The sequence below is a fragment of the Nerophis ophidion genome, linkage group LG02, assembly GCF_033978795.1.
Source record: "Nerophis ophidion isolate RoL-2023_Sa linkage group LG02, RoL_Noph_v1.0, whole genome shotgun sequence".
In the NCBI taxonomy this organism is placed as follows: Eukaryota; Metazoa; Chordata; class Actinopteri; order Syngnathiformes; family Syngnathidae; genus Nerophis; species Nerophis ophidion.
The window spans coordinates 22,202,333-22,225,158 of NC_084612.1; the positions used below are offsets into that span (position 1 = coordinate 22,202,333).

Consider the following 22,826-nt stretch of genomic DNA (forward strand, 5'->3'; position numbering starts at 1 on the left):
GCAAACTAATCGATGCTAACATGCTAGTTAGGCTAGCTGTATGTACATATTGCATCATTATGCCTCATTTGTAGCTATATTTGCATCAAACCTTTCCCTCCACCCACATTTAATGCCAAACAAACACATACCAATCCTTGGTTAGAAGCCAATCGCCGAATTCGTCCACGCTTCCTCCCGTGCTGCTGTCGTGATATGGCTCAAAAGCTTCTGTTTCTTCTTTAATTTCAATTTCGGTACCTGCCTCCACACTCCAACCATCCGTTTCAATACATGCGTAATCTGTTGAATCGCTTACGGCGCTGAAATTCGAGTCTGAATCTGAGGTAATATCGCTATACCTTCCTGTGATACCCGCCATGTTTGTTTCTGTGTGGTCACGCTGTGACGTCACAGGATAATGGTTGGGTGGATATAACGACGGTTAAATCAGGCACTTTGAAGCAGTTTTTCGGGATATTGCTTCGAAAAATAAAATAGGACACTGGGAACTGATTTTTATTGGTTTTAACCCTTCAGAAATTGTGATAATGTTCCCCTTCAAAAAGTTGACAGGTGTTGAAGGTCTGAAGTTATCAATGTTTTTTCTCTTTTCATATAAATCATTTGTTTTTGTTAACCTACTCAGTGTCCTAGTGGTTAGAGTGTCCGCCCTGAGATCGGTAGGTTGTGAGTTCAAACCCAAAGACTATAAAAATGGGACCCATTACCTCCCTGCTTGGCACTTAGCATTAAGGGTTGGAATTGGGGGTTGAATCACCAAAAAAGATTCCCAAGCACGGCACCGCTGCTGCCCACTGCTCCCCTCACCTCCCAGGGCCTGAACAAATGCGGAGGATAAATTTCTCCACACCTAGTGTGTGTGTGACAATCATTGGTACTTTAACTTTAACTTAATTTGCATTTATAACAAAATAATACATTTAACTCATTATAGTTAAACCATATTTCATGTATTCAACACATATTTCTGTCATTTTAGGAATACTTGCTCAAAGCACACAGTGTATATTATTCAATCTTAATGAGAAAACCAACAATGTTGGAATAGAATGCCACACTGTTGTGTTTTTCTTATAATTATATCTCACAGCGACTTGACAAAAACAAAATCTTTAAGACTTTCTTTTATCGCATCTTTTTATTTACAATGTTCCACATCTCCGTTCTAAGATATTTTTGTGATTTGTGCTTTTATATGAATTAAATGAATATTACAAATACCGGGAGTCATCTTTTCAGAATAAAATGATTGTATTATTCTAGCTATTGTGTTAACCCTGTAATAGATGCATAGTTGTATGCAACAAATCAGAAAGGAGAAACACAACCACAGCTAATTTGACAATAATAAAGCACTATTATCAAACTAACAATATTCTACGTAGCTAATCCTGCACTTGACAGCTTTTTAGAAGCTGCCTGACTTAGACCTGAAGGTGTTGGCACGTGAGGAAGAGGAGGAGGAGAGTAGTGAAATGAAACAATTCTCATCTGAAAAGCTTTGCACCAGGGAGGGTTTCTTGCGTTAATCCCTATGGATTAAGCTTCTAAATACTCCTATTCAAGCCAATTAATTCATGCATATATCGCTCTCCGGCTCTTTTCATGTCATTTAAGATGATTGAGGGCGACTTCCTGGGAACTCAGGGGGAGGTTGTATATGTATATGGACATTAATGCACACAGGGCTCTCACTTTGGGACCACGCGGCTACGTACGTCGTGATGCAGCATATACACACACGGGGACCTCCATGCTGATGTATACATTGAGATCTTAAAAAGCAAACGAGGCGGGGAGGTGTGCCGGCCTGGAAAAAGTTGACAGACGTCTTCTGACAGCTGAATACTAATCATGAGATCAACCTCTGGCTAAATCTACAGGATCTCACCGGGGCTTCTGGCTGGGAGAAGCATAAAAAGGATTATCAGTAAATACGGCAGGCTTAAGGAGAACACAGACACCAGTGGACAGTCTCAACAACTTGAAACAAAAGCTTGTGATAAGGAAGCAATGGACACTTGAACATGCAATTGGAAAGGAACGAAAAATCTGTCCTGGTTTGGACTTTTCTGGCGGCAACACAGACTCTTTGTTGCTGGAGCTAAAGTTGGATATTTTGAGAACACCTCATCCATCCATCCATTTTCTACCACTTATTCCCTTTGGGGTCGCGGGGGGTGCTGGAGCCTATCTCAGCTACCATTCGGGTGGAAGGCGAGGACACCCTAGACAAGTCGCTACCTCATCGCAGGGCCAACACTGATAGACAGACAACATTCACACTCACATTCACACACTAGGGCCAATTCAGAGTCGCCAATCAACCTATTCCCAGGTGCATGTCTTAGGAAGTGGGAGGAAGCCGGAGTACCCGGAGGGAACCCACGCAGTCACGTTGAGGACATGCAAACGCCACACAAAAAAATCCCGAACCTGGGATTGAAATCAGGACTACTCAGCACCTTCATATTGTGAGGCAGACGCACTAACCCTTCTTCCACCGTGCTGCCTCGTGAACACCTCATCACAAGTTAAATTTCAAACCAACGACACACAATCATATCAGGTGTTTGCCGACTGTAATCATACAGTTTATCCTTCAGAATGGAGGTTTAAAACCCTTATAACCTGCTCGGTGGACTTGTGGTTAGAGTGTGCGCCCTAAGACTGGAAGGTCGTGAGTTCAAATCCCGGCTGAGTCATACCGAAGACTAGAAAATGGGACCCATTAGCTCCCTGCTTGACACTCAGCATCAAGGGTTGGAATTGGGGGTAAAATCACCAAAAGGATTCACGAGCACGGCCACTACTGCTGCTCACTGCTCTCCTCACATCTCAGGGGGTGAACATGGGGATGGGTCAAAAGCAGAGGATAATTTCACCACACCCAGTGCATGTATGGGACTATCTTTGGGACTTTAACTCTAACTTTAACTTAGGCCATGGGTATTCAACTGGGGGTCCAGAGCCAAATCCGCCTCGGAATGACACCATACTGGCCCCCATACTTTGGTTGAAAACTTGGCTGACAAACATTTCTGCAGCAAATTACTAAAAACACTGGAGTGCTCGTGTTGTATAGAGGAACTTGGACCACTGCATTGGAATTTCAACCTTGTTAGCAAACAAGAACACTGTGGTCCAAAGTTGTGATTTACATAACGGAGGTGTTCTTCAAGGAACCCCTTAAATTCCTCTACTTTTTGGCAGTTATTTGTTTTTTGTAATGAGATTTATGTAAGTAAGGTGTTATAACTAGTTTACTTCAGATGCAGTCAGTAAATGGTAAATGGATTATACTTGTATAGCTCTTTTCTACCTTCAAGGAACTCAAAGCGCTTTGACACTATTTCCACATTCACCCATTCACACACTGATGGCGGGAGCTGCCATGCAAGGCCGCCTTGCTAACCACGACCCATCAGGAGCAAGGGTGAAGTGTCTTGCTCAAGGACATGACGGAAGTGACTAGGTCGGTAGAAGCTGGCAATCAAACCAGGAACCCTCAGGTTGCTGGCATAGCCACTCTCCCAGCTGTCCCATGCCGTCCCCAGTAGTCATTTGTTCAACTAATTTAGTTACAGTAGTGGTATTCCTCGAGGTTTCATTTTAGGTCCTCTGTTTTTCATCATTTGAGCTATTTACGAGTTCAGTTGAAAAACATGAGACAGACATTTTTGCAGCAGATTCTTAAAAAAAAAAAACAGACTGCTGTCATAGAGATCATCTTTTACAATAATCTTTTTTGGTGAATGTCCTTAAAAACAGCACAGCGCTTCTGTAACTCTGACAATATAAATAGACCCAAATCCCGTTAGACTTAGACTTAGGCTTAGATTCTTCCTTTATTGTCATTCAAATTTGAACTTTACAGTACAGATAAGAACAATATTTTGTTGCATTAGCTCGTGGTAGTGCAGGATAAAAGAGCAATAAGAGCAATGTCCACTGTAGAGGACACTGGTTCTCCGGAATATACAACATTAAACTAAAGGTGAAAGGAAGAAGTCTGGCAGTCCAAATATGTTGACATGCACAGTGTCAGAATATTCTCCCTCTCTCTCAAAAGATTGTCTTCGCAACACGATCGCCTCCTTTCTCACAGACATTTGTGCGTAACTGTGCCAGTTTGCAAGTAAATATCGAACGTGTTAAATATAGACGCAGGTCAGCACCCGCAGAACAGTTTTACCTTTGATAAATCACATTGCGAGCGCTAAACTATTATATTTGCATCTCCTCCTTCCAGTATTGCGGGCGTTGTGATATTCAGCAAATATTCAGTAAGTACATGATTGATTGATTGATTGATATATTTTTATTTCAAATATGCAAAAAAAAAAACAGAAAACAAGAGCAAGCATGATCCAATACAGTGCTATAGCCTTAACAGCTATTATAACAAAATTAAAACAATGGAGGATAAAAAAAAACAAAAACAAATGAGCAATCGACTTTTCTTTTTTTTTTACATATTTGAAAAGGAGTGAGAAGAAGTATACACTTATTTAATCCCACCCCTTTTCTTTAAATAATAAATTACTCTGAGCTAGAATTACCTGTTCACTTTATGTACAAACTTAATGAACTTGTATATACATAAATGATAAAAATATACATACATATGCACACTACACACATACATAGCCACACCATTACCACAAATGCTCATGGAAATGGTATCATGACAAAACAGCAGTACCAGTGCCTCAATGGGCAGCCCCAAACTCTTTTGTAACACAAGAAACCCAATATCAAAGCCCTTCTTCATCTCTGTGCCTCTGGAATACCATGTACCTATACTTCTTTTTAAAATGCTTTATGTTTGGACATTGCTTTAACTCCACATTCAAACCATTCCATAGTTTCACTCCACAGATTGAAATACAAAAACTTTTGATGGTCGTTCTACAACTAAACATTTTGAAATTAAAATTTCCACTTAAATTATAATGCCCCTCTCGTGTGCTGAACAATTTTTGAATGCTTCCTGGGAGTTCATTTATTTTCGCTTTATACATTATTTGTGCAGTTTGATACAAAATAATATCATTAAATTTCAATATTCTTGACTGTAAGAATAGTGAATAAGTATGGTCCAGATATCCAACCTTGTTGACGATGCGTACAGCTCTTTTCTGAAGTATAGTTATTGAGTTTAACATGGACACAGACCCTCTAAATGGGTGGCACTCTCTATTTTGGTCATGTAAGAGATGCAATCTTCTGCGCACTCAGCTTTGCAAGTGACATGTTTTAATACACACAAATCTTTAGTAGTTTTTGTATAGAGGATCTTTGATTTACTTTTTAAAGTCGAGGGGAAATCCGACCTCCTGGTCACACAATTTCTAAAACTGTGTTTTAAAAGACCTGCACTAGCAAGTTGGTGCAATATAATTTTCAAATCGAAATCTGTCCTACTTGTCCCATAATGAGTGATCAAACAACAAACATATGACACTGCGCAAACCTGGGGAATTTTTTCTCTCTTTGAGGACGGGCTGCAAGGGTGTCTATGCTACTCTGCTGGCGGGACTTCACAGTCCATGTGAAAGAAGAGAATGTTTCGTTTGCCCGCCAAATGTCATGATGTCAGCCATTTGGCACTTCACATAGTGATCTCCGCTGTAATGACATCTATCTGTTAAACGCTCACAGAAATACGAGTAGCATGTTGGCCCCTATAATATGAACACACGTGTAACCCAAGCATACCCTCGGCATGCTGTGTGGATTATGTCTGATGATTACAAATATTTCAGTGGGACATCTTGTCTCGCTAAACAACAACTTAAAGCTGTAGCACACTTGTTTTGTCTTTTTACTTCTTTCATTCACTCATTTTCCAAAGCGCTTGTTCTCATGAGGGTCTAGGGCGGGGGTCTAGCGTCTCCCTGGACCTCTTTCAAAAATGTGTGAAAATGAAAATGGAAAAAGATGAAGAAAAAAATATGTTTTTTGTTTTAATATATATTTGTGCAGGAGAAAAAAACATGACACAAACCTTCCTAATTGTTAGAAATCCCACTGTTTATGTTATACACGCTTCACTGATGAGAGTATTTGGCGAGCATCGTTTTGTCCTACTAAATTCAGCAATCGTTGAACTCATCGAGTTTGTACAACTTTCTCCGATACCGCCACAGAAATACGTGTTTTATGCCACTCTGTTTTTGTCCCATTTTGTCCACCAAATGTTTTATGCTGTGCGTGAATGCACAAAGATTTGCTTTGTTGATACTATTAACTTGTTGGAGTGTTAATCAGGCATATTTGGTCACTGCATGACTATGATAATCGATGCTAACATGCTATTTAGGCTAGCTGTATGTAAATATTACATCATTATGCCTCATTTGTAGTTTTATTTGAGCTCATTTATTTTCCTTTCCTTATGTACACAGTGTATATAATTTATATGTGCATGTCTCATGGCACATTATCTGTATGTAATATTGGCTGCATTTCTCATAGTTGTTTGTGTGCCATGTTGTTCCAGACCACAGCAAACATTACCCAGCTTGCAACGATTGTAATAAATCCATTAGAAGAAGACAGCCTGCCGTTTTCTTAAACTTGGACACACGCATCTATACTTTTGGCCATTCTGAGCCCATAGTTTCCAGGAGTTATCTCATCCTGTGAGAAACCTCTAGTTTAACTATACATTTCCAATGTTGCAAAAATGTGTAGAATATAAATTAAAATACAACATTTCTGTCAACGAAGATTTGCGTCAGTTTTTGACAATAGGACAATATAGCTAATATAGACACTTACATCATGTGTTGCCTTCATTATAACACTTCTGAAAGGCTTTTAATTTTTTGCGGCTCCAGACAATTTTTTTGTTTGTATTTTTGGTCTAATATGTCTCTTTCAACTTTTTGGGTTGCCGACCCCTGGTCTAGGGCACCGATCGGGGCTACTGTGTATCGATTCTCGTAAAATCAAACTGTGCCATAATTCGGTACCTTTGTTCCTCGTGACTTCACAGACTAAACACCGGCACGAGCACTTGGCGAGGAAATAATCACTGAAGCAACACTCGAAATGGACTCACTCAAATTGCCTCTGATTATTAGCAGGTATGCCTGATAGAAAACGCTCCATCATAAAGTAAGGCTTCACTTTAATTTGCAAGCTTGATGCAATGCATGTCATTGTTTTGGAGCCTGCTAGTGTGCCCGTGGAATCTCATGTTTTCAGAAAATGTTCAAGAACTACATTGAGAACACTTTGCCTATTGAGTTTGAACCTGTTTCCAGTCTTTTCACCAAAAGAAAAAAAAATTATGTATACACATATAATATATTTTACATAATCTTATAAGCATCTCTTTGGCTATCAGTCAGCAGCCACAGTCAGTAAATTTGGCAGGTCAGTGCGTGTGCACACACGCACGCACGCACGCACGCACGCACGCACGCACGCACGCACGCACGCACGCACGCACGCACGCACGCACGCACGCACGCACGCACGCACGCACGCACGCACGCACACACACACACACACACACACACACACACACACACACACACACACACACACACACACACACACACACACACACACACACACACACACACGTCTCGCTGAGATGCATGCTACTCACTCGGTCCCCCGGCTCTCTTCAAAGAGTTGTGCAGTTCTCAAGGACGTAGCTGTCTCACATCTCTCGTCACTCTGCTGGCATAATTTGCCAGACTCTCATTTGCTTCTCAGTTTTAGGACGCTGCCTTTCCCTTCTCCACTCATTCCGTAGCGCCAAGAGGCAAAGGCTGCTTTCTTTCCTCAAGTGTCCCGGAGTAGGAAAAGGAAGATGGGAGGGAAAGAGAGGGAGGGAGAAAGAGGGGGCACTGGACAGGACAGGACCAACTGACCACGCGGATGTCGCACTCCAGGACGACAGGACTTTGGAAACAGGGGTTGCAACAAAAACAAACAGTTTAATTTAAGATTTTATTGACATAAAATAACACGACTGGACTCATTTTAGAGGGACAGACGCTTAAGATAAAATTATCTTAAGATAAGTCACAATCAGTAGAGAATAAATCCAATAGGTCCAATATGTAATAAGTCCAAGCACACATTGGGAGGCCAATAAGAGAAGTTTACTTAGTGTATATCACCATACTTGTAAATACCTAATATTTCATTTTCGAGAAATAGAAAATAAAATAAAGTAAATAAACTGTTTTTATATAAAAAATTATATTTTAAATTTATGAGAAAAAAAACTATGAACACACGTTGCCTCTAGGTATAGGCGAACACACGTTGCCTTTAGGTATAGGCAAACACACGTTGCCTTTAGGTATAGGCAAACTATGGCCTGGGGGCCACATCCGGCCCGTTGGTCTTTTTAAATATTACAACTAAATTAGGCAAATATCTGTTTTGAGAATTGCCACAACAAAACTAATGCTAGACTTTGACACATAGGCAAAAAAAAGGGTGATCAACAAAACTGCTCCCACTGAAAGAGAATGTAAGTGTAAACCCTGTAAATCCATTGTTGTGTTTCTTTGAGGTTCTGATATGATATTGATATCAAAAGCCACTGTGGCCCCTGAGCCAAAAACTTTGTCCACCCCTGCTTTCTACACCCTTAACAAATGTATCTAATAGATCTGTTAAAGGCCTACTGAAACCCACTACTGCCCACCACACAGTCTGATAGTTTATATATCAATGATGAAATATTAACATTGCAACACATGCAAATACGGCCTTTTTAGTTTACTAAATTGCAATTTTAAATTTCCCTGGTGTTTCGTCTTGAAAACGTCGTGTAATGATGACGTGTACGCAAGACGTCACGGGTTTTTAGGAAGAATGAGCGCTACGCACACACACACAGCTAAATGCCGTCTGCTTTAACGGCATAATTACACAGTATTTTGGAGAACTGTGTTGCTGAATCTTTTGCAATTTGTTCAATTAATATTGGAGGAGTCAAAGTAGCAAGGTGGAGTTGGGAAGCTTCAGCCTTTAGCCACACAATCACACGGTGATTCCTTGTTTAAAATTCACGGAGTTGAAACTTTCCTATGGATCACAGCGGACATGGATCCCGACCACTTGTCAACCAGCAGGTTTCGGTGAGAAAATTGTGGTTAAAAAGTCGCTTCTTACCGGATATCAGCTGAGCTTGCGCCTTCCGTACAGCTGCCGTCGCCTTCCCCGAGACATTGCGCGTCAACACACGGCCGTGGACGTACACCTCCGACTATTAGGTACTGTTAAACTCACTAAAACACTAGCAAGACAATAGAAAGATAAGGGAATTCCCAGAATTATCCTAGTAAATGTCTCTAAAAACATATAATTCCGTCTCTATTCAACGCGATTGCCATCGCTTTTTTTTTTTTTTTCTAGTCCGTCGCTATCAATATCCTCAAACACGAATCTTTCATCCTCGCTCAAATTAATGGGGAAATTGTCGTTTTCTCGGTCTGAATAGCACTTTTTGTTGGAGGCTCCCATTAAAAACAATGTGAATATGTGAGGAGCCCCCACACTTGTGACGTCATCGTCTGCGACTTCCGGTAGAGGCAGGGCATTTCTCCAGTTGCGAACTTTATCGTGGATGTTCCCTACTAAATCCTTTCAGCAAAAATATGGCAATATTGCGAAATGATCAAGTATGACACATAGAATGGACCTGCTATCCCCGTTTAAATAAGAAAGTCTCATTTCAGTAGGCCTTTAATTGGAGATGTTTTGTGTTCAGGTCACTTAGCAGGTTACACATTTACAATTATTGTTTTTACCAAACAATTATTAGTGTGAACACAAGATATCTCTAATATTTAAAGAAAACACATTGAACACAATCGATTTATACTACATCTGATTTATATTTACCGAGAATGTGAGCGCGACAAGAACCTCACTGTAACGTCCCTGCCTGTCATAATAGTGTCCTTTATTTAGAGGTGTTCATTCAGTCTAATTATTATTCATTCATGAAGTCCTATGAATTGTACCAAACTGTTTGACAATATATGATGCAATTGATCAGAAACTATTTAATGATCTTTTTTAAAGATGTCAGTACAAGGGGAACTGCACTTTTTTTGGAATTTTGTCTATGCATTTTTAGAATTATTTAGATTAAGAATGGATTGCTCCCATTAGCTTAATTTCTAGCCAACTAGAACGAGCTGATTATTACAACATGTATATGCAAACAAAAACATGTGTTCTCTCATAAGGATTGTGAACAATAGGCAAGTTTCCTCAAAAAGAGCAGTTCCTCTTTAAGGTTAAGTGGCTTTAAAATTGATCAAATCCTTCCATTTCCTACCGCTTGTCCCTTTTAAGTTCGCGGGGGGTGCTGCAGCCTAAATCCGCTGCATTCGGGCGGAAGGCGGCGTACACCCTGGACAAGTCATCGATAAAATATAAGGCAGAAATTAATGAAACCGCATTATGGCTATTTGAATGTTTTGTTACATGCAGGAAACGATCTTCCATTGCCTTGCTGTCAACAGGAGCAATGCAAATACACTCGCCTGGCCATGGGGGCAAGAAGGGAAGCCATGCTTATGCATTTATAAAGAAGCGACAATTGATTGGCTGTGGAAATGCGACACATCAGCACCGGCTTATCGCTCAAGGGATCAATCAGCTGAGTTTTAGTTACAGAGACGTCCCCACGTTCTGCTTGTTTTTTTCCCTCACATATTGATAAAAGTGTAAAAGTCCACACATAACTTAGGTGGCCTATTAAACGTTTGTTTCCAAAGTTCAAGTCTTGCAATTTGGATGAATGACATAATAGAAGCCTACATGTGCTTGGGCAGGTTGCCGGTGTTGAGGCACCAAAATTATCCTTCATGCCTTCCGCACGGTATATAAGTCAAAATGGAAGTCAAATCCTTCAGGTGCACACAGCCCTGCAGGCTGTGGTATGAAGGTGATGGTTAGTGGTCAACACGACTTCTCCGTCCTTAAAAATTACTAAATTGGGTGTTTGGGTGTGCTTCACCTGCTTTAAAAATACTGATGACCATGGTGGAGGAAGAATATCTTCCAAAGTGATCAACGTTTGCGGACATGACGCACAAGAAAGCAACAGATTGAATATGATAATATCTATGGTCGCTGTTTGCTAAATCTAAGGTAGAATTAGAGGCTCCCTTTAACAACATTGGCACTTATTTCATGGATCTGAACCTAAAAATGATTCTACCCAAAATAGAACCAGCAGGGTAGAGTTTAAGCATATTTTGGAATGCCAACTTTTATATCCAAAATGTGGGCAACTGATGTTACCTACAGAAGACTGGCGGCCATTTTGACATTGCATAGCATGTGTTTTGGTAGCATCTTTGTCCCAAATCACAACATTTTCACATGGTATTGGAAGGAATTGTCAAACATGTCGGCCAGATGCATTGTTGCACCTTGTGCCAATACAACTAAAGAAGGGGTCAGCCTGCGTAAATTTCCAAATGATGGGAATATAAAGAAAGTATGGACCTCTCCTATTTTGTGTCCTCTTCTACTGATGATTTCCGCATGATGCTTGAGAAAATGCTGAAGGAGCATGAGGAAATACTGGTTGGGGTGTCCAGTGGCGGAACAAATCAGAGGCGGGCCGGGGCTGTTTAAACCCTGTGCTATCAAGCGAGAAAGCCTGGGCTTTTAGCTCGGTAGTCAGCACGCTCGCCTCTCATGATGACGACCAGGGTTTGCGCCCCACTAAAAGCAGGAGGAAAAACTCAACACGCATGTGTTTTACATGTATGTTACTGCTGGTTGGCTCCACTAGAGAAAGAGTACACCACCGTCAAACTTGGTCTCTTTTTTCCCTTTCCTTTGCCGCTAAACTTTTATGTTAACATGAACTGCCACTCCTGTTAACTCTGTAGTAAAAAAGCTCGCCTGGCTTATACCTAATTGACAAGTGACTGATGACGTTGGTGGACGATTTATGACAATTTTTGGCAAAGACACTATCATCGATCCACTCGAAAATTGGCACGTCACAAAGTCATACAGCACAAACTTTTAATTTTCCCCACCTACTATATCACTAAAGTCAGTCTTGTTAAGTTTTTAGCAACCACCCACATACAGTATGACCCAGCTTCTCCAAGCCCAAGTCGTGTGAGGGGCCCGCCATCCCAAGCTCCTCTAATAGCTCCACCCCTGATGGTGTCATAGGAAGAAGAAATGGTAGAGCAGATAATTTGGCAAATGGCATACAATTAAGTAGTAAAAATAATATTTTTTATCCTCACTGTCGATGCGGGGAATTGATAACGTCACACCAAGAGGGGGCGTCATATTATGTCTGGTGATTGAAAGGGGACGTTTCAAGTATAGTTAGTTAACCACCCATTAGCCAAAAACTAATTGATAGTATGCGAATTGATTGATAGATTCATTTTCAGGAGTAAAACCATACATTAAAACAACTTATGAGTGCAATTGTGGTCATCTGGACGCTATGGGTCCTTTAATTCTGTCTTGACATGTATTTTATATCTGGCATTAGTGACACAAATACTAACATGTTCATTTGTTTTTGAACAAGTAAAAAATAAATAAATACAACTAATTAAATACGCATCTCGTTAACAAGCTCTCAACAAACCTCCATAGCATGTTGAGATTCAGGTTTAAGCTCCTGCCTACTTTTATTTGTTTGTTTATTAAATTCCAGAAGTGTCTTTATATATGTTGTAACATTCTGGAGTCCCTATGTGATTGTTGTTTTTTAAATTTTCTCACTTGAGTTACAGATTGAGCAGCAGGAGACTGCTTTAAAAATGCACTTTGAAATTCTTAATTTACACAATAATTCAGTGTTTTTTTATCCATATGTTACACTCTTATTATGTCCTATTACTTTGTTTTAAATGACTGTTTAACTGAAATGTCTTCTTTTCAATGAAGACATTTTACAATACCACATGTCGGAGCTGTGATCATAATATCACTCTGTGATATTTTTGCCTATGAAGTTATCATACCGTCACTGGCCCATGCCTATGCATGCCACCGGTGTACTTCACAAGACTACTGTACTGTGCTTTTTCTTTTGCTTTATGTGGCTTTTGGTGCTACATATTGTCCATCTTAAAAAAGAAACGACATAGAAGATGACAAAGAAAAGACGTAAAGTTACGTGAAGCAGGATGACCTCCAGCTACGTCCCAACACTCTTGCCTACGTGTTGCCGCCTCTCATCACGGTGAGGGTATGGTGTTTGCTTGGATGTTTCACCGTGGTTAACTTCTTTTTACACTTGCATGCGATTTACAGAGTTGAAAAAATGACAGTTGCGTTGTAGCAGTGAAGCCAGGAACATTTGTTTGTAAAATGAGTTGTTTTTAAATTGCTAAACGTTTAACTTTCAAATAATGAGGAGTGCCCCCCCCCATGAGTCGGGACTATGATGGGATTAGAAAGAATCACAAAGACTAATCAGTGTTGTTTACCTGTTGCAAATTCAGTTCACACATTTTTTTGTTTTTTGCAGGTTATCTCAGCCCATTCTGTTCATTTATTTTGATAACCAGGTGATTATATGCAAAACATTTGTAATTGAGACAGTTAAAACAGTTAAGAACAGTAGTTTATGTGGACATAAAGGATATTTTCAGGACATTTACCCTTCCAGAAATAAATTTAAACATTTCTTTAAAAAAAAAAAAAAGGACATAAACGTCATTAAGTTTTTAAAGGGCTTGACATAATCTAATATTTGTTTTTATTTTTTTTAACGACACTTTTTTGCTCAAATATCTCGAACAAACTTTAGTCCCAAACAAACATATCAAACATGCAATGTTTTTTGTTTTGATTTTGACTCTTGCAAACTCCTTTTGATCAGATAATGTGACATGCTTAAATCAGTAAAATATTTCATGGTATGCACATTTTGACAATTGACAACCCTGACATAATACATAAATAAAAAACTTTACATGTTTGGTACTTTTGTTTAGGGCTGACGTTGATCGTGAAATATGAGCAAAAAATAAAGTAATAAAACGAAACCAGTATATGCCCATTAAAAAATTAAATGCTTATATGTTATATGTAAATTAAAATGAAAAACAAAACAAAACACTGTTAGGCCAAAAAATCATGCACAGTAATAAAGTAACACAAAAAACATTATAGCCACAGCAAACATTTACTGAAAGGACACAAAAGTCCATTTGAATCTATTTTTCTTTTAGAAAATCCATCTCTCAATTACTTAAAACAAAAAAGTATAGTCTATTGTATTTTATCTTGACCCTGGAACAAGTTATGTGTATTTCCATAATTTCTTGTGGGAAAAAAAATAATTCAATCTAAACAAATCAACCAGTATCACGTAATCTGGATTTTGGTTGATGTCAGAAGTTGAACTTTGTATTTGTTGTTATTTAGGGAGGAGGAAAATGTTATGTATTACCGAGTATGACAAAACGGAGCTTTGGGGAAAAACAGGATGGAGGAAAAGGAGAGACAAAAGTGGTCAGAGAGGTGATGCAAGTAAAGAGGGGAAAGGGACAAGGACAGGAGTGTACGATGTAACTCACTCCTGTCCCTATCACCCGGTCCTAATTTACCCGGAACAATCAATCAGATGGGGAGGCAGACATTGATAGAGGACTGCCATGCAAGAGGATACATCACACACACACACACACACACACACACACACACACACACACACACACACACACACACACGCACAACACGCACACACGCACACGCACACGCACACGCACACGCGCACGCAAACGCACACACAGAGGGGGATGCAACAGGATCTAGTCTCACACACACACACACGCACGCACACACGCACTTTTATGCTGACTAGAGGAAAACAAAGTTACAGCTCATATGTGTATGGCCTCAACAGCACACAGTCACCTCCTCTCTGTGGGGTCACAGTGCAGCAAGGAAGGGCGTGTGGGAGATAAGCGGGAGATAAGAGGTAGAACTGTAATCATTTTTGTAACATCAAAAACTGTAAGATCAGCACTGTGTGAAAACATTTTAACGAGAAATGGGCAACAAATTGTGTTAGTATCTTCTTTTAAATATTTGGGATTTTTAATTGATGACCACTTAAGGAGCATATTCAGTATGTTGTAAAAAAAAAAAAACTGAAACTTGTACTGGGATTTTATTATGAAAACAAGTCTTGCTTTTTTTTTTATACTGTGAAACAGAAAATGGTGTAAACAACCTTTTTACCTGTTATTGACTATGGAGATGTGTTTTACATGTATGTTACTGCTGGTTGGCTCCACAAGCTGGATAGAGTGTACCACGGGGCACTGAGATTCATCACCAACTGTGCTCCCCTTACTCACCATTGTGTCTTATACTCAATGGTTAACTGTACATCTTTATGTGCTCGACGCCTCAATCATTGATATGTTTTCATCTACAAAACCATTCTGGGTATCACTCCATCTTATCTATCGTGTCTTTTAACAAAAAAACAAGGAATCCAAATTTGCGTTCATTGAATGTTCTTCAATTTGTCATCCCCAAAGTAAGAACTGAACTGGGCAAGAAAGCATTTAGGTTTTCAGCACGGAAGGCTTGGAATAACCTACAATCGAATATTCAACATCAAACCCTTGTTACATTGAATGAGTTTAAAGCTTCTGTGAAATGATTGCAGTCTACCTTGTCTGTATGCACATGTGTCATATGAACAAGTTTTAATGTTGTAAATGTGATGTTTTATGTGTTGTTTACTGTTTTTATTGTAACCTTGCTGCTGGGCTCTTGGCCAGGTCTCCCTTGGAAAATAGATCTTAGATCTCAATGGGATTATTACCTGGTTAAATAAAGGCTAAATAAAATAAAATAAGAACTGAACAGTGCCGCTCAAACTCCATCCATTCATTTCCTACCGCTTATTCCCTTTGAGGTTGCGGGGGGCGCTGCTGCCTATCTCAGCTACAATCGGGCAGAAGGCGGCGTACACCCTGGACAAGTCGCCACCTCATCGCAGTGCTGCTCAAACTCAGGACACAAATACAAAAAGTGTCTTTTATGTCTGCAGAATAATGTACATGTACAATAACAATGACACATTTGGGTGAGATGCGGGCACATAGAGTATAGTACAACAAAGCAAACTTATGCTCTGATGTGAAGTGAATGATATTTATGTAGCGCTTTTCTCAAGTGACTCAAAGCGCTTTACATTGTGAAACCCAATATCTAAGTTATATTTTTTTTAAACCAGTGTGGTTGGCACTGGGACCAGGTGGGTAAAGTGTCTTGCCCAAGGACACAACAACAGTTACTAGGATGGCGGAAGTGTGGATGGAACCTGCAACCCTGAAGTTGCTGGCACAGCCGCTCTACCAACCGAGCTATATCGCCCCAATGTCCTATGTACAATTTATGGCACAGCCGCTCTACCAACCGAGCTATACCGCCCCAATGTTCTATGTACAATTTAGAGTAGTTAGTTCCAAAGTCCAGCCCATACCATCATCGCCACTTTGCACTAAATTGGGGCTCTGAGCAGACTTTTATTACATTTTATTTCCCCACCTTTTTAACTATGTGAAACAGTTTTATATTTTTTTTCATAAAACTAAATTGAATTTGATGCATGGTTTGTCCTAAAACAAATTCACAGGAAATAAACTGTTCAATTATTTATGCTTTTCGTGCAAAATAAGGAATTTTACATAATTAAAACATGAAGTTGATTTACATTTTATTATCTATACAAAACCATTTTTATATATATTATTTAACCAAACTTGAGTTAATTCAATGTATGTTGTGTACCAAAAACTCCATCCATTTTCTACCGCTTATTCCCTCTTGGGGTTGCGGGAGGCGCTGGCGCCTATCTCAGCTACAATCGGGCGGAAGGTGGGGTACACCCTGGACAAGTCGCCACCTCATCGCAGGGCCAAAACAGATAGACAGACAACATTCACTGTTGCGATCTGTGACTCAGATCTTCACATGTTTATTTTTCCATCTTTGTTTCATTCTCTTCTGACCCACTTACTTCCTGTTTAGTCCGTTACCATGGTTACACATTGATTTCACCTGCTCCTCGTTTTCTACACACCTGGTTCTCCTTGATTTCTCCCTATATAAGCTTTCCTCTTTTCTTTGTTCAGTCTCGGATCCTAATTTGCCCACGCGCAACAGTGACGACTCTCGACCTTCATCTTTTGTATGTATATTCTCGCTAGCTTTTACGCTAAGCCATTTGTTTATTTAATAAATCCATTTATAAACTTACCTTGTTGTGTTCATCGCTTCGACGCATCCCCGGAAGAACCAATCCGGCATTACAATGCCACACAAGCGTCACAGTAGGATCCGAGCATCAAAATGTTTTTCCGCGTCGAAACCACGGGAGGAACCCTTCGACTTGGGTTTGTGGTTGGAGCTCGTGGCTTGGGAGCAGGAAAGACTTGACTGTGGGCCTGAAGTCCCCTCCGAAGCCGTTCGCGCTGCCCCGAAGAGGCGGGGGGTCCAGTGGAGAGGCCCCCCGCACGGCAGTAATGTTTCAGCACCACTTATTCCTCCCCATGGACACAGCAGTTTTCACCCCGTCCAGGATTCACCCGTCATTACCGGTAATCCTGCTTGTTTTTTTTCAAATCATTCCTTAAGCTGCCATGACACTTTTTTTGACACAAGCGATGACGTCAATTGGGGAACGCCCACCGGTGACGCAACACCGGCCTCTGTTGATGACATTTTTTCAGAAGATTTTTATATTGTGGACAGTACTTTTCATTCCCAACCTTTTTCGAATACCAATAACATTTATGATAAAATACGTAATTATCAGGATATTTTTTCTTATTATTCTAGTCAACCTCAGTCACCTAGTTTTTCTCCTACACCTCCTTTAAGACCTCATTCTCCGGCCAAGTCCAAGGTGTTTCCTCCCTTTTCTAAAGGAAATTCTGGACAAATTAAAGGGGAGGAGTCGGCCCGCCTCCAAGCCTCCCACCACCCTCCCTTAAGGTCAGTCCCTGACCATAGGGAACGGGTCTGGGATCCCCGTCTGGAGGAAGGGGCTATGACCTATAGCTGTGCTACGGAGGTAGCACAGATACTACCCTCTAAACCACGGCCACCATGTAGACCTCCTCCACCTGTTTTTCCCCCGGCCAAATCTCAACGGCCTTGTAGACCTCCTCCACCTGTTTTTCCCCTGGCCAAGTCTCAACGGCCTTGTAGACCTCCTCCACCTGTTTTTCCCCCGGCCAAGTCTCAACGGCCTTGTAGACCTCCTCCACCTGTTTTTCCCCCGGCCAAGTCTAAACGGCCTTGTAGACCTCCTCCACCTGTGTTCCGTCCGAACCCTAGTTCTCCTCGGCAGACCCCTGTGCCTGCTCCTCGGCTGAAGCCGACACCTGCTCCTCGGCTGAAGCCGACACCTGCTCCTCGGCTGAAGCCGACACCTGTTCCCAGTCTGGTTCTCACACCAGCACATGACACTAACCTGGTTTTCACGCCAGAATTCGACTCTCGCCTGGTTCACACACCAGCAGCTTTTTCGGGCCTGGTTCTCACACCAGTTTTGAACTCTAGTCTGGTTCTCACACCAGTTTTGAACTCTAGCCTGGTTCTCAAACCAGCACTAGACTCCCACCTGGTTCTCACACCAGCCTCCGACCCAGAACTGGTTCTCATACCAGTTACAGACTTTAGCCTAGAGCCCACTCCAGTACCAGCTCCAGAGCTGGAGCCTACTCCAGTACCAGCTCCACGCCGCCAAGCGCCGGTACCAGCTCCGCGCCGCCAAGCACCGCCGACGACGGGGCTGGAGCCCACACCAGCGTCGACGACGGGGCTGGAGCCCACACCAGCGTCGACGACGGGGCTGGAACCTTCACCTATGTCGACAGGGCTGGAGCCCACTCCAGTGCCAGCTCCTCGACAAGCGCCGGTACCAGCTCCACGCCGCCAAGCACTGCCGACGAAGAAGCTGGAGCCCACACCGGCGCCGACGATGAGGCTGGAGCTCACACCAGTCACGACTCCTGCGGCTCCCAGGCCGCCTCCGACGACTCCTGCGGCTCCCAGGCCGCCTCCGACGACTCCTGCGGCTCCCAGGCCGCCTCCGACGACTCCTGCGGCTCCCAGGCCGCCTCCGACGACTCCTGCGGCTGCAGCACCCGCATCATCCTCGCCAGCTGCACTCGGGCCTGCTTTGGCTGCAGTCCCCGCACCCTCGTCTGCTGCTTCCAAGCCTGCTAGGATTTCGGTGCTGAGGCGTCGTCCACCACGTCGACCACGGGCGTGGCCTCTGCGAGGTCATCCTCCTCGCCAGACACTCCCTCCTCCATGTCGGCCACGGATGTGGCCGTGCCCGGGTCGTCCGCCTCGCCGGGCACCTCATCCTGCGAGGCGGCCACTAATGTGGCCTTTTCGAGGTCGCCCGCCAAAACTTGTTCGGCAGCGGCGTTCCATCCGCCGCCGCCACTTGACTTGTCCTCGGTGGATTCGGGGACACACGACTTGGCGACCCTCCACCGTGGCCTCCCTCCGCCCTCCCTTCGTTTGTGGACTCTGTTTTTGGGGAGGGGGTTCAAGTTGTTTCTTATTTGTTTTTGTTTTCTTTGAGACATCTGGAATCTGTCTTTTTGGGGGGGGGAATACTGTTGCGATCTGTGACTCAGATCTTCACATGTTTATTTTTCCATCTTTGTTTCATTCTCTTCTGACCCACTTACTTCCTGTTTAGTCCGTTACCATGGTTACACATTGATTTCACCTGCTCCTCGTTTTCTACACACCTGGTTCTCCTTGATTTCTCCCTATATAAGCTTTCCTCTTTTCTTTGTTCAGTCTCGGATCCTAATTTGCCCACGCGCAACAGTGACGACTCTCGACCTTCATCTTTTGTATGTATATTCTCGCTAGCTTTTACGCTAAGCCATTTGTTTATTTAATAAATCCATTTATAAACTTACCTTGTTGTGTTCATCGCTTCGACGCATCCCCGGAAGAACCAATCCGGCATTACAATGCCACACAAGCGTCACATTCACACTCACATTCACAAACTAGGGCCAGTTTAGTGTTGCCAATCACCACTTCCAAATGTCTTTGGAAGTGGGAGGAAGCCGGAGTACCCGGAGGGAACCCACGCATTCACGGGGAGAACATGCAAACTCCACACAGAAAGATCCCGAGCCTGGATTTGAACCCAGGACTGCAGGACTTTCGTATTGTGAGGCAGACGCACTAACCCCTCTGCCACCGTGAAGCCCCACCAAAAACTCATTGTATTTTATTTTGTGCAAATGAACTACTCTTAAATAATTAAAACATACATTTACATGCCATGGTCGAGGTTTTGCATATCTGTGGAAAAAAACTTATAAGTGATGGAACATGTAGAGGCTAAGAATCTTTTTGTGGTAAAAAATGTAATATGAAGCACCCTGTCATTTATTAATTAACGTTAATTGACATAAGTGTCCTACGTCACGCAAATCTGAGTCCAATGATTTGTGCATACAGATTGAGAGGAATAAGTCGTTTGCTATGGGGGGAAAATATTTTCAGAAATTAATTAATTAAAATTTAAAATGGAAAAACTTTAAAAAAAATAGTCTACAAATATAATTGCCTTTAATTTAAAACCCCATTAATTATGAATTAATTTATTCATGTTACTATTATATTATAATTGACTGAATGTATTGGCCTATGTAGTATTTATTTTGTAGCTCCAAAGTCAAGATCAGTGAATTATTTTATTGTACATCAACATAAATTGAAAATAAATAAAACAATTAATCTTTACACGTTATGTCAAAACCGTCAAAAATGTAATTGTTTAGGAAATAGTTGTTACCAAATTATTTTAGAAATAATTAGGAATTAAGATTCAAATATCAGCTATGACTAAAAATTTTCTAAATGACTGACACAAACAAATTGGCCTCAATTTTACAATGTGTACTCTTTCTTTAGCTATATTGAACACTTTTGCATATCTTTAACAACATTGATTCAGATTTGTTGTTTAAAAAAGAAAAATTTGACATGGCCACTAATTGTTATATTTTTTATGTATACAGCATTTGTTTAAAAAATAGTTTGGACAAAACTAATTTAGTCTCCAAAAACTCAACATCCACTCTTTGGATTATGGTAGGGAACTGGCGCACAGTAAAGCCACACACGCACAGAAAGAACTTGCAAACTCCACACCAGACTCAAACCCAGAATCACCTGAGTGTGAGACGGACAACTCAAAACAAACCAAATAGTGACTAATATCAGTAATAGCTATTTCTATAATTGATGCCCAATTTGACTTTGGAGTAATTAAAGTGTTTCATGTATTAAGCAAATATGTTTTGCCTTGGTAGTCCAGAGCTCGATGATTTATTTCATAGGTTTAATTCAAATTCAGCAAATTATTAATGACTAACACACAATAAAACACATTTCCCCCCCGAACAAAATACACATATATCTTTAATATAACACGGTTTTGTATGGCAGAGACGTGCATGATTGAAAGTTATGTTTACCTCAGCAATATAAGAGTCATTGAGGTTGTAAATTGACTGAGTCTTCCCTTAATTTTGCTGTAGGTGTGCCAATCTCACGTCATTAAACGTATAGCCGCCATAGCACTTCCATTGATTAGCAAACGACAACAACGTCAATGTGTGACAATGTGCACTTGAGGTCAGGGACTTATTGCCTAATTTCAACTCTTTCTCCTCCCCCTGCGCTCTCCAGCACTCATCCCTTCGCTGTTCCACCCCCCTCCCGCCGTCTAAATAGATATTGAAGTTTTTCTATTTAGGGCAGAAGCTGTTTAACTTCTGCGAGGTGGGACGTGAAAGGCAGGCAGAGGGCCATCCATCTCGCTATCCACCTCCTGACATCTTTAAACGCTATCGACACCCACGACCAGCATTAACATGCAAAACTGCACTGCGTCTTTCATTTGATTAGCTCATTGCTGCTTTCTCTTACGCTGGCGGCGACATTGTGCCTTCACGCATAGGACGACGTGGAGACATTTCCACAATACAACCGTCATCGTAACCTTTCAGAGTACCAGCTAATAACATTTTGAGTTTTCAGTCCAGTAGTACCTTAACTTAAGAGCCTAATTAGTTCTGCTACAGAGCTCTCAACTCAAAACCCTTGTGGCATCTTAAATTTAAATGAATTTAAACACATTTAAATTGTACACATGTAACAACCAATGTTCTGCGTTGTCTCTTTTGTAGTGAGGCACACACAGGAGTTGAGTCGTCGAGGATTTATTCACCTTTTTTTTGATAGGAACAAAAAGAACAGGGCGTCACACACAGTCCACAGTACTCAAAATCTCTCTCCACAGTTCCGAGAGTCAGCGCTCACTCTAGCTCATGAATCCAATTTATGCTTACATGTGGAAATAATAAAATAATAATAAATAAAATAATATTAATAATAAAAAGGAAAATAAACTCAGTGGCCTAGTGGTTAGAGTGTTCGCCATGATATCGGTAGGTCGTGAGTTCAAATCCCGGCCGAGTCATACCAAAGACTATAAAAATGGGACCCGTTACCTCCCTGCTTGGCACTCAGCATTAAGGGTTGGAATTGGGGGTTAAATCACCATAAAATGATTCCCGGGCGCGGCACCGCTGCTGCCCACTGCTCCCCTCACCTCCCAGTGGGTGATCAAGGGTGATGGGTCAAAAGCAGAGAATAATTTGCCACATCTAGTATGTGTGTGACAATCATTGGTACTTTAACTTTTTTTTTAACTTTAAAGCATAAAATAGTATCAAATAAATTAATTGAATAAAAAACAGTTG

At 41.4% G+C, this 22,826-nt stretch overlaps 1 protein-coding gene across 2 annotated transcripts in view; it reads right to left on the minus strand.

Moving 5' to 3' along the window:
* esrrga (estrogen-related receptor gamma a) overlaps window positions 1-7,817 on the minus strand; it is a 279,698-nt gene extending 271,881 nt beyond the window's left edge. For both annotated transcript variants that reach the window (XM_061879090.1, XM_061879133.1), the window contains exon 1: window positions 7,628-7,817. The gene's annotated coding sequence lies outside the window, so the exon portion shown is untranslated. The remainder of the gene's footprint in view (window positions 1-7,627) is intronic.
* Between the last annotated feature and the right edge of the window lie 15,009 nt (window positions 7,818-22,826).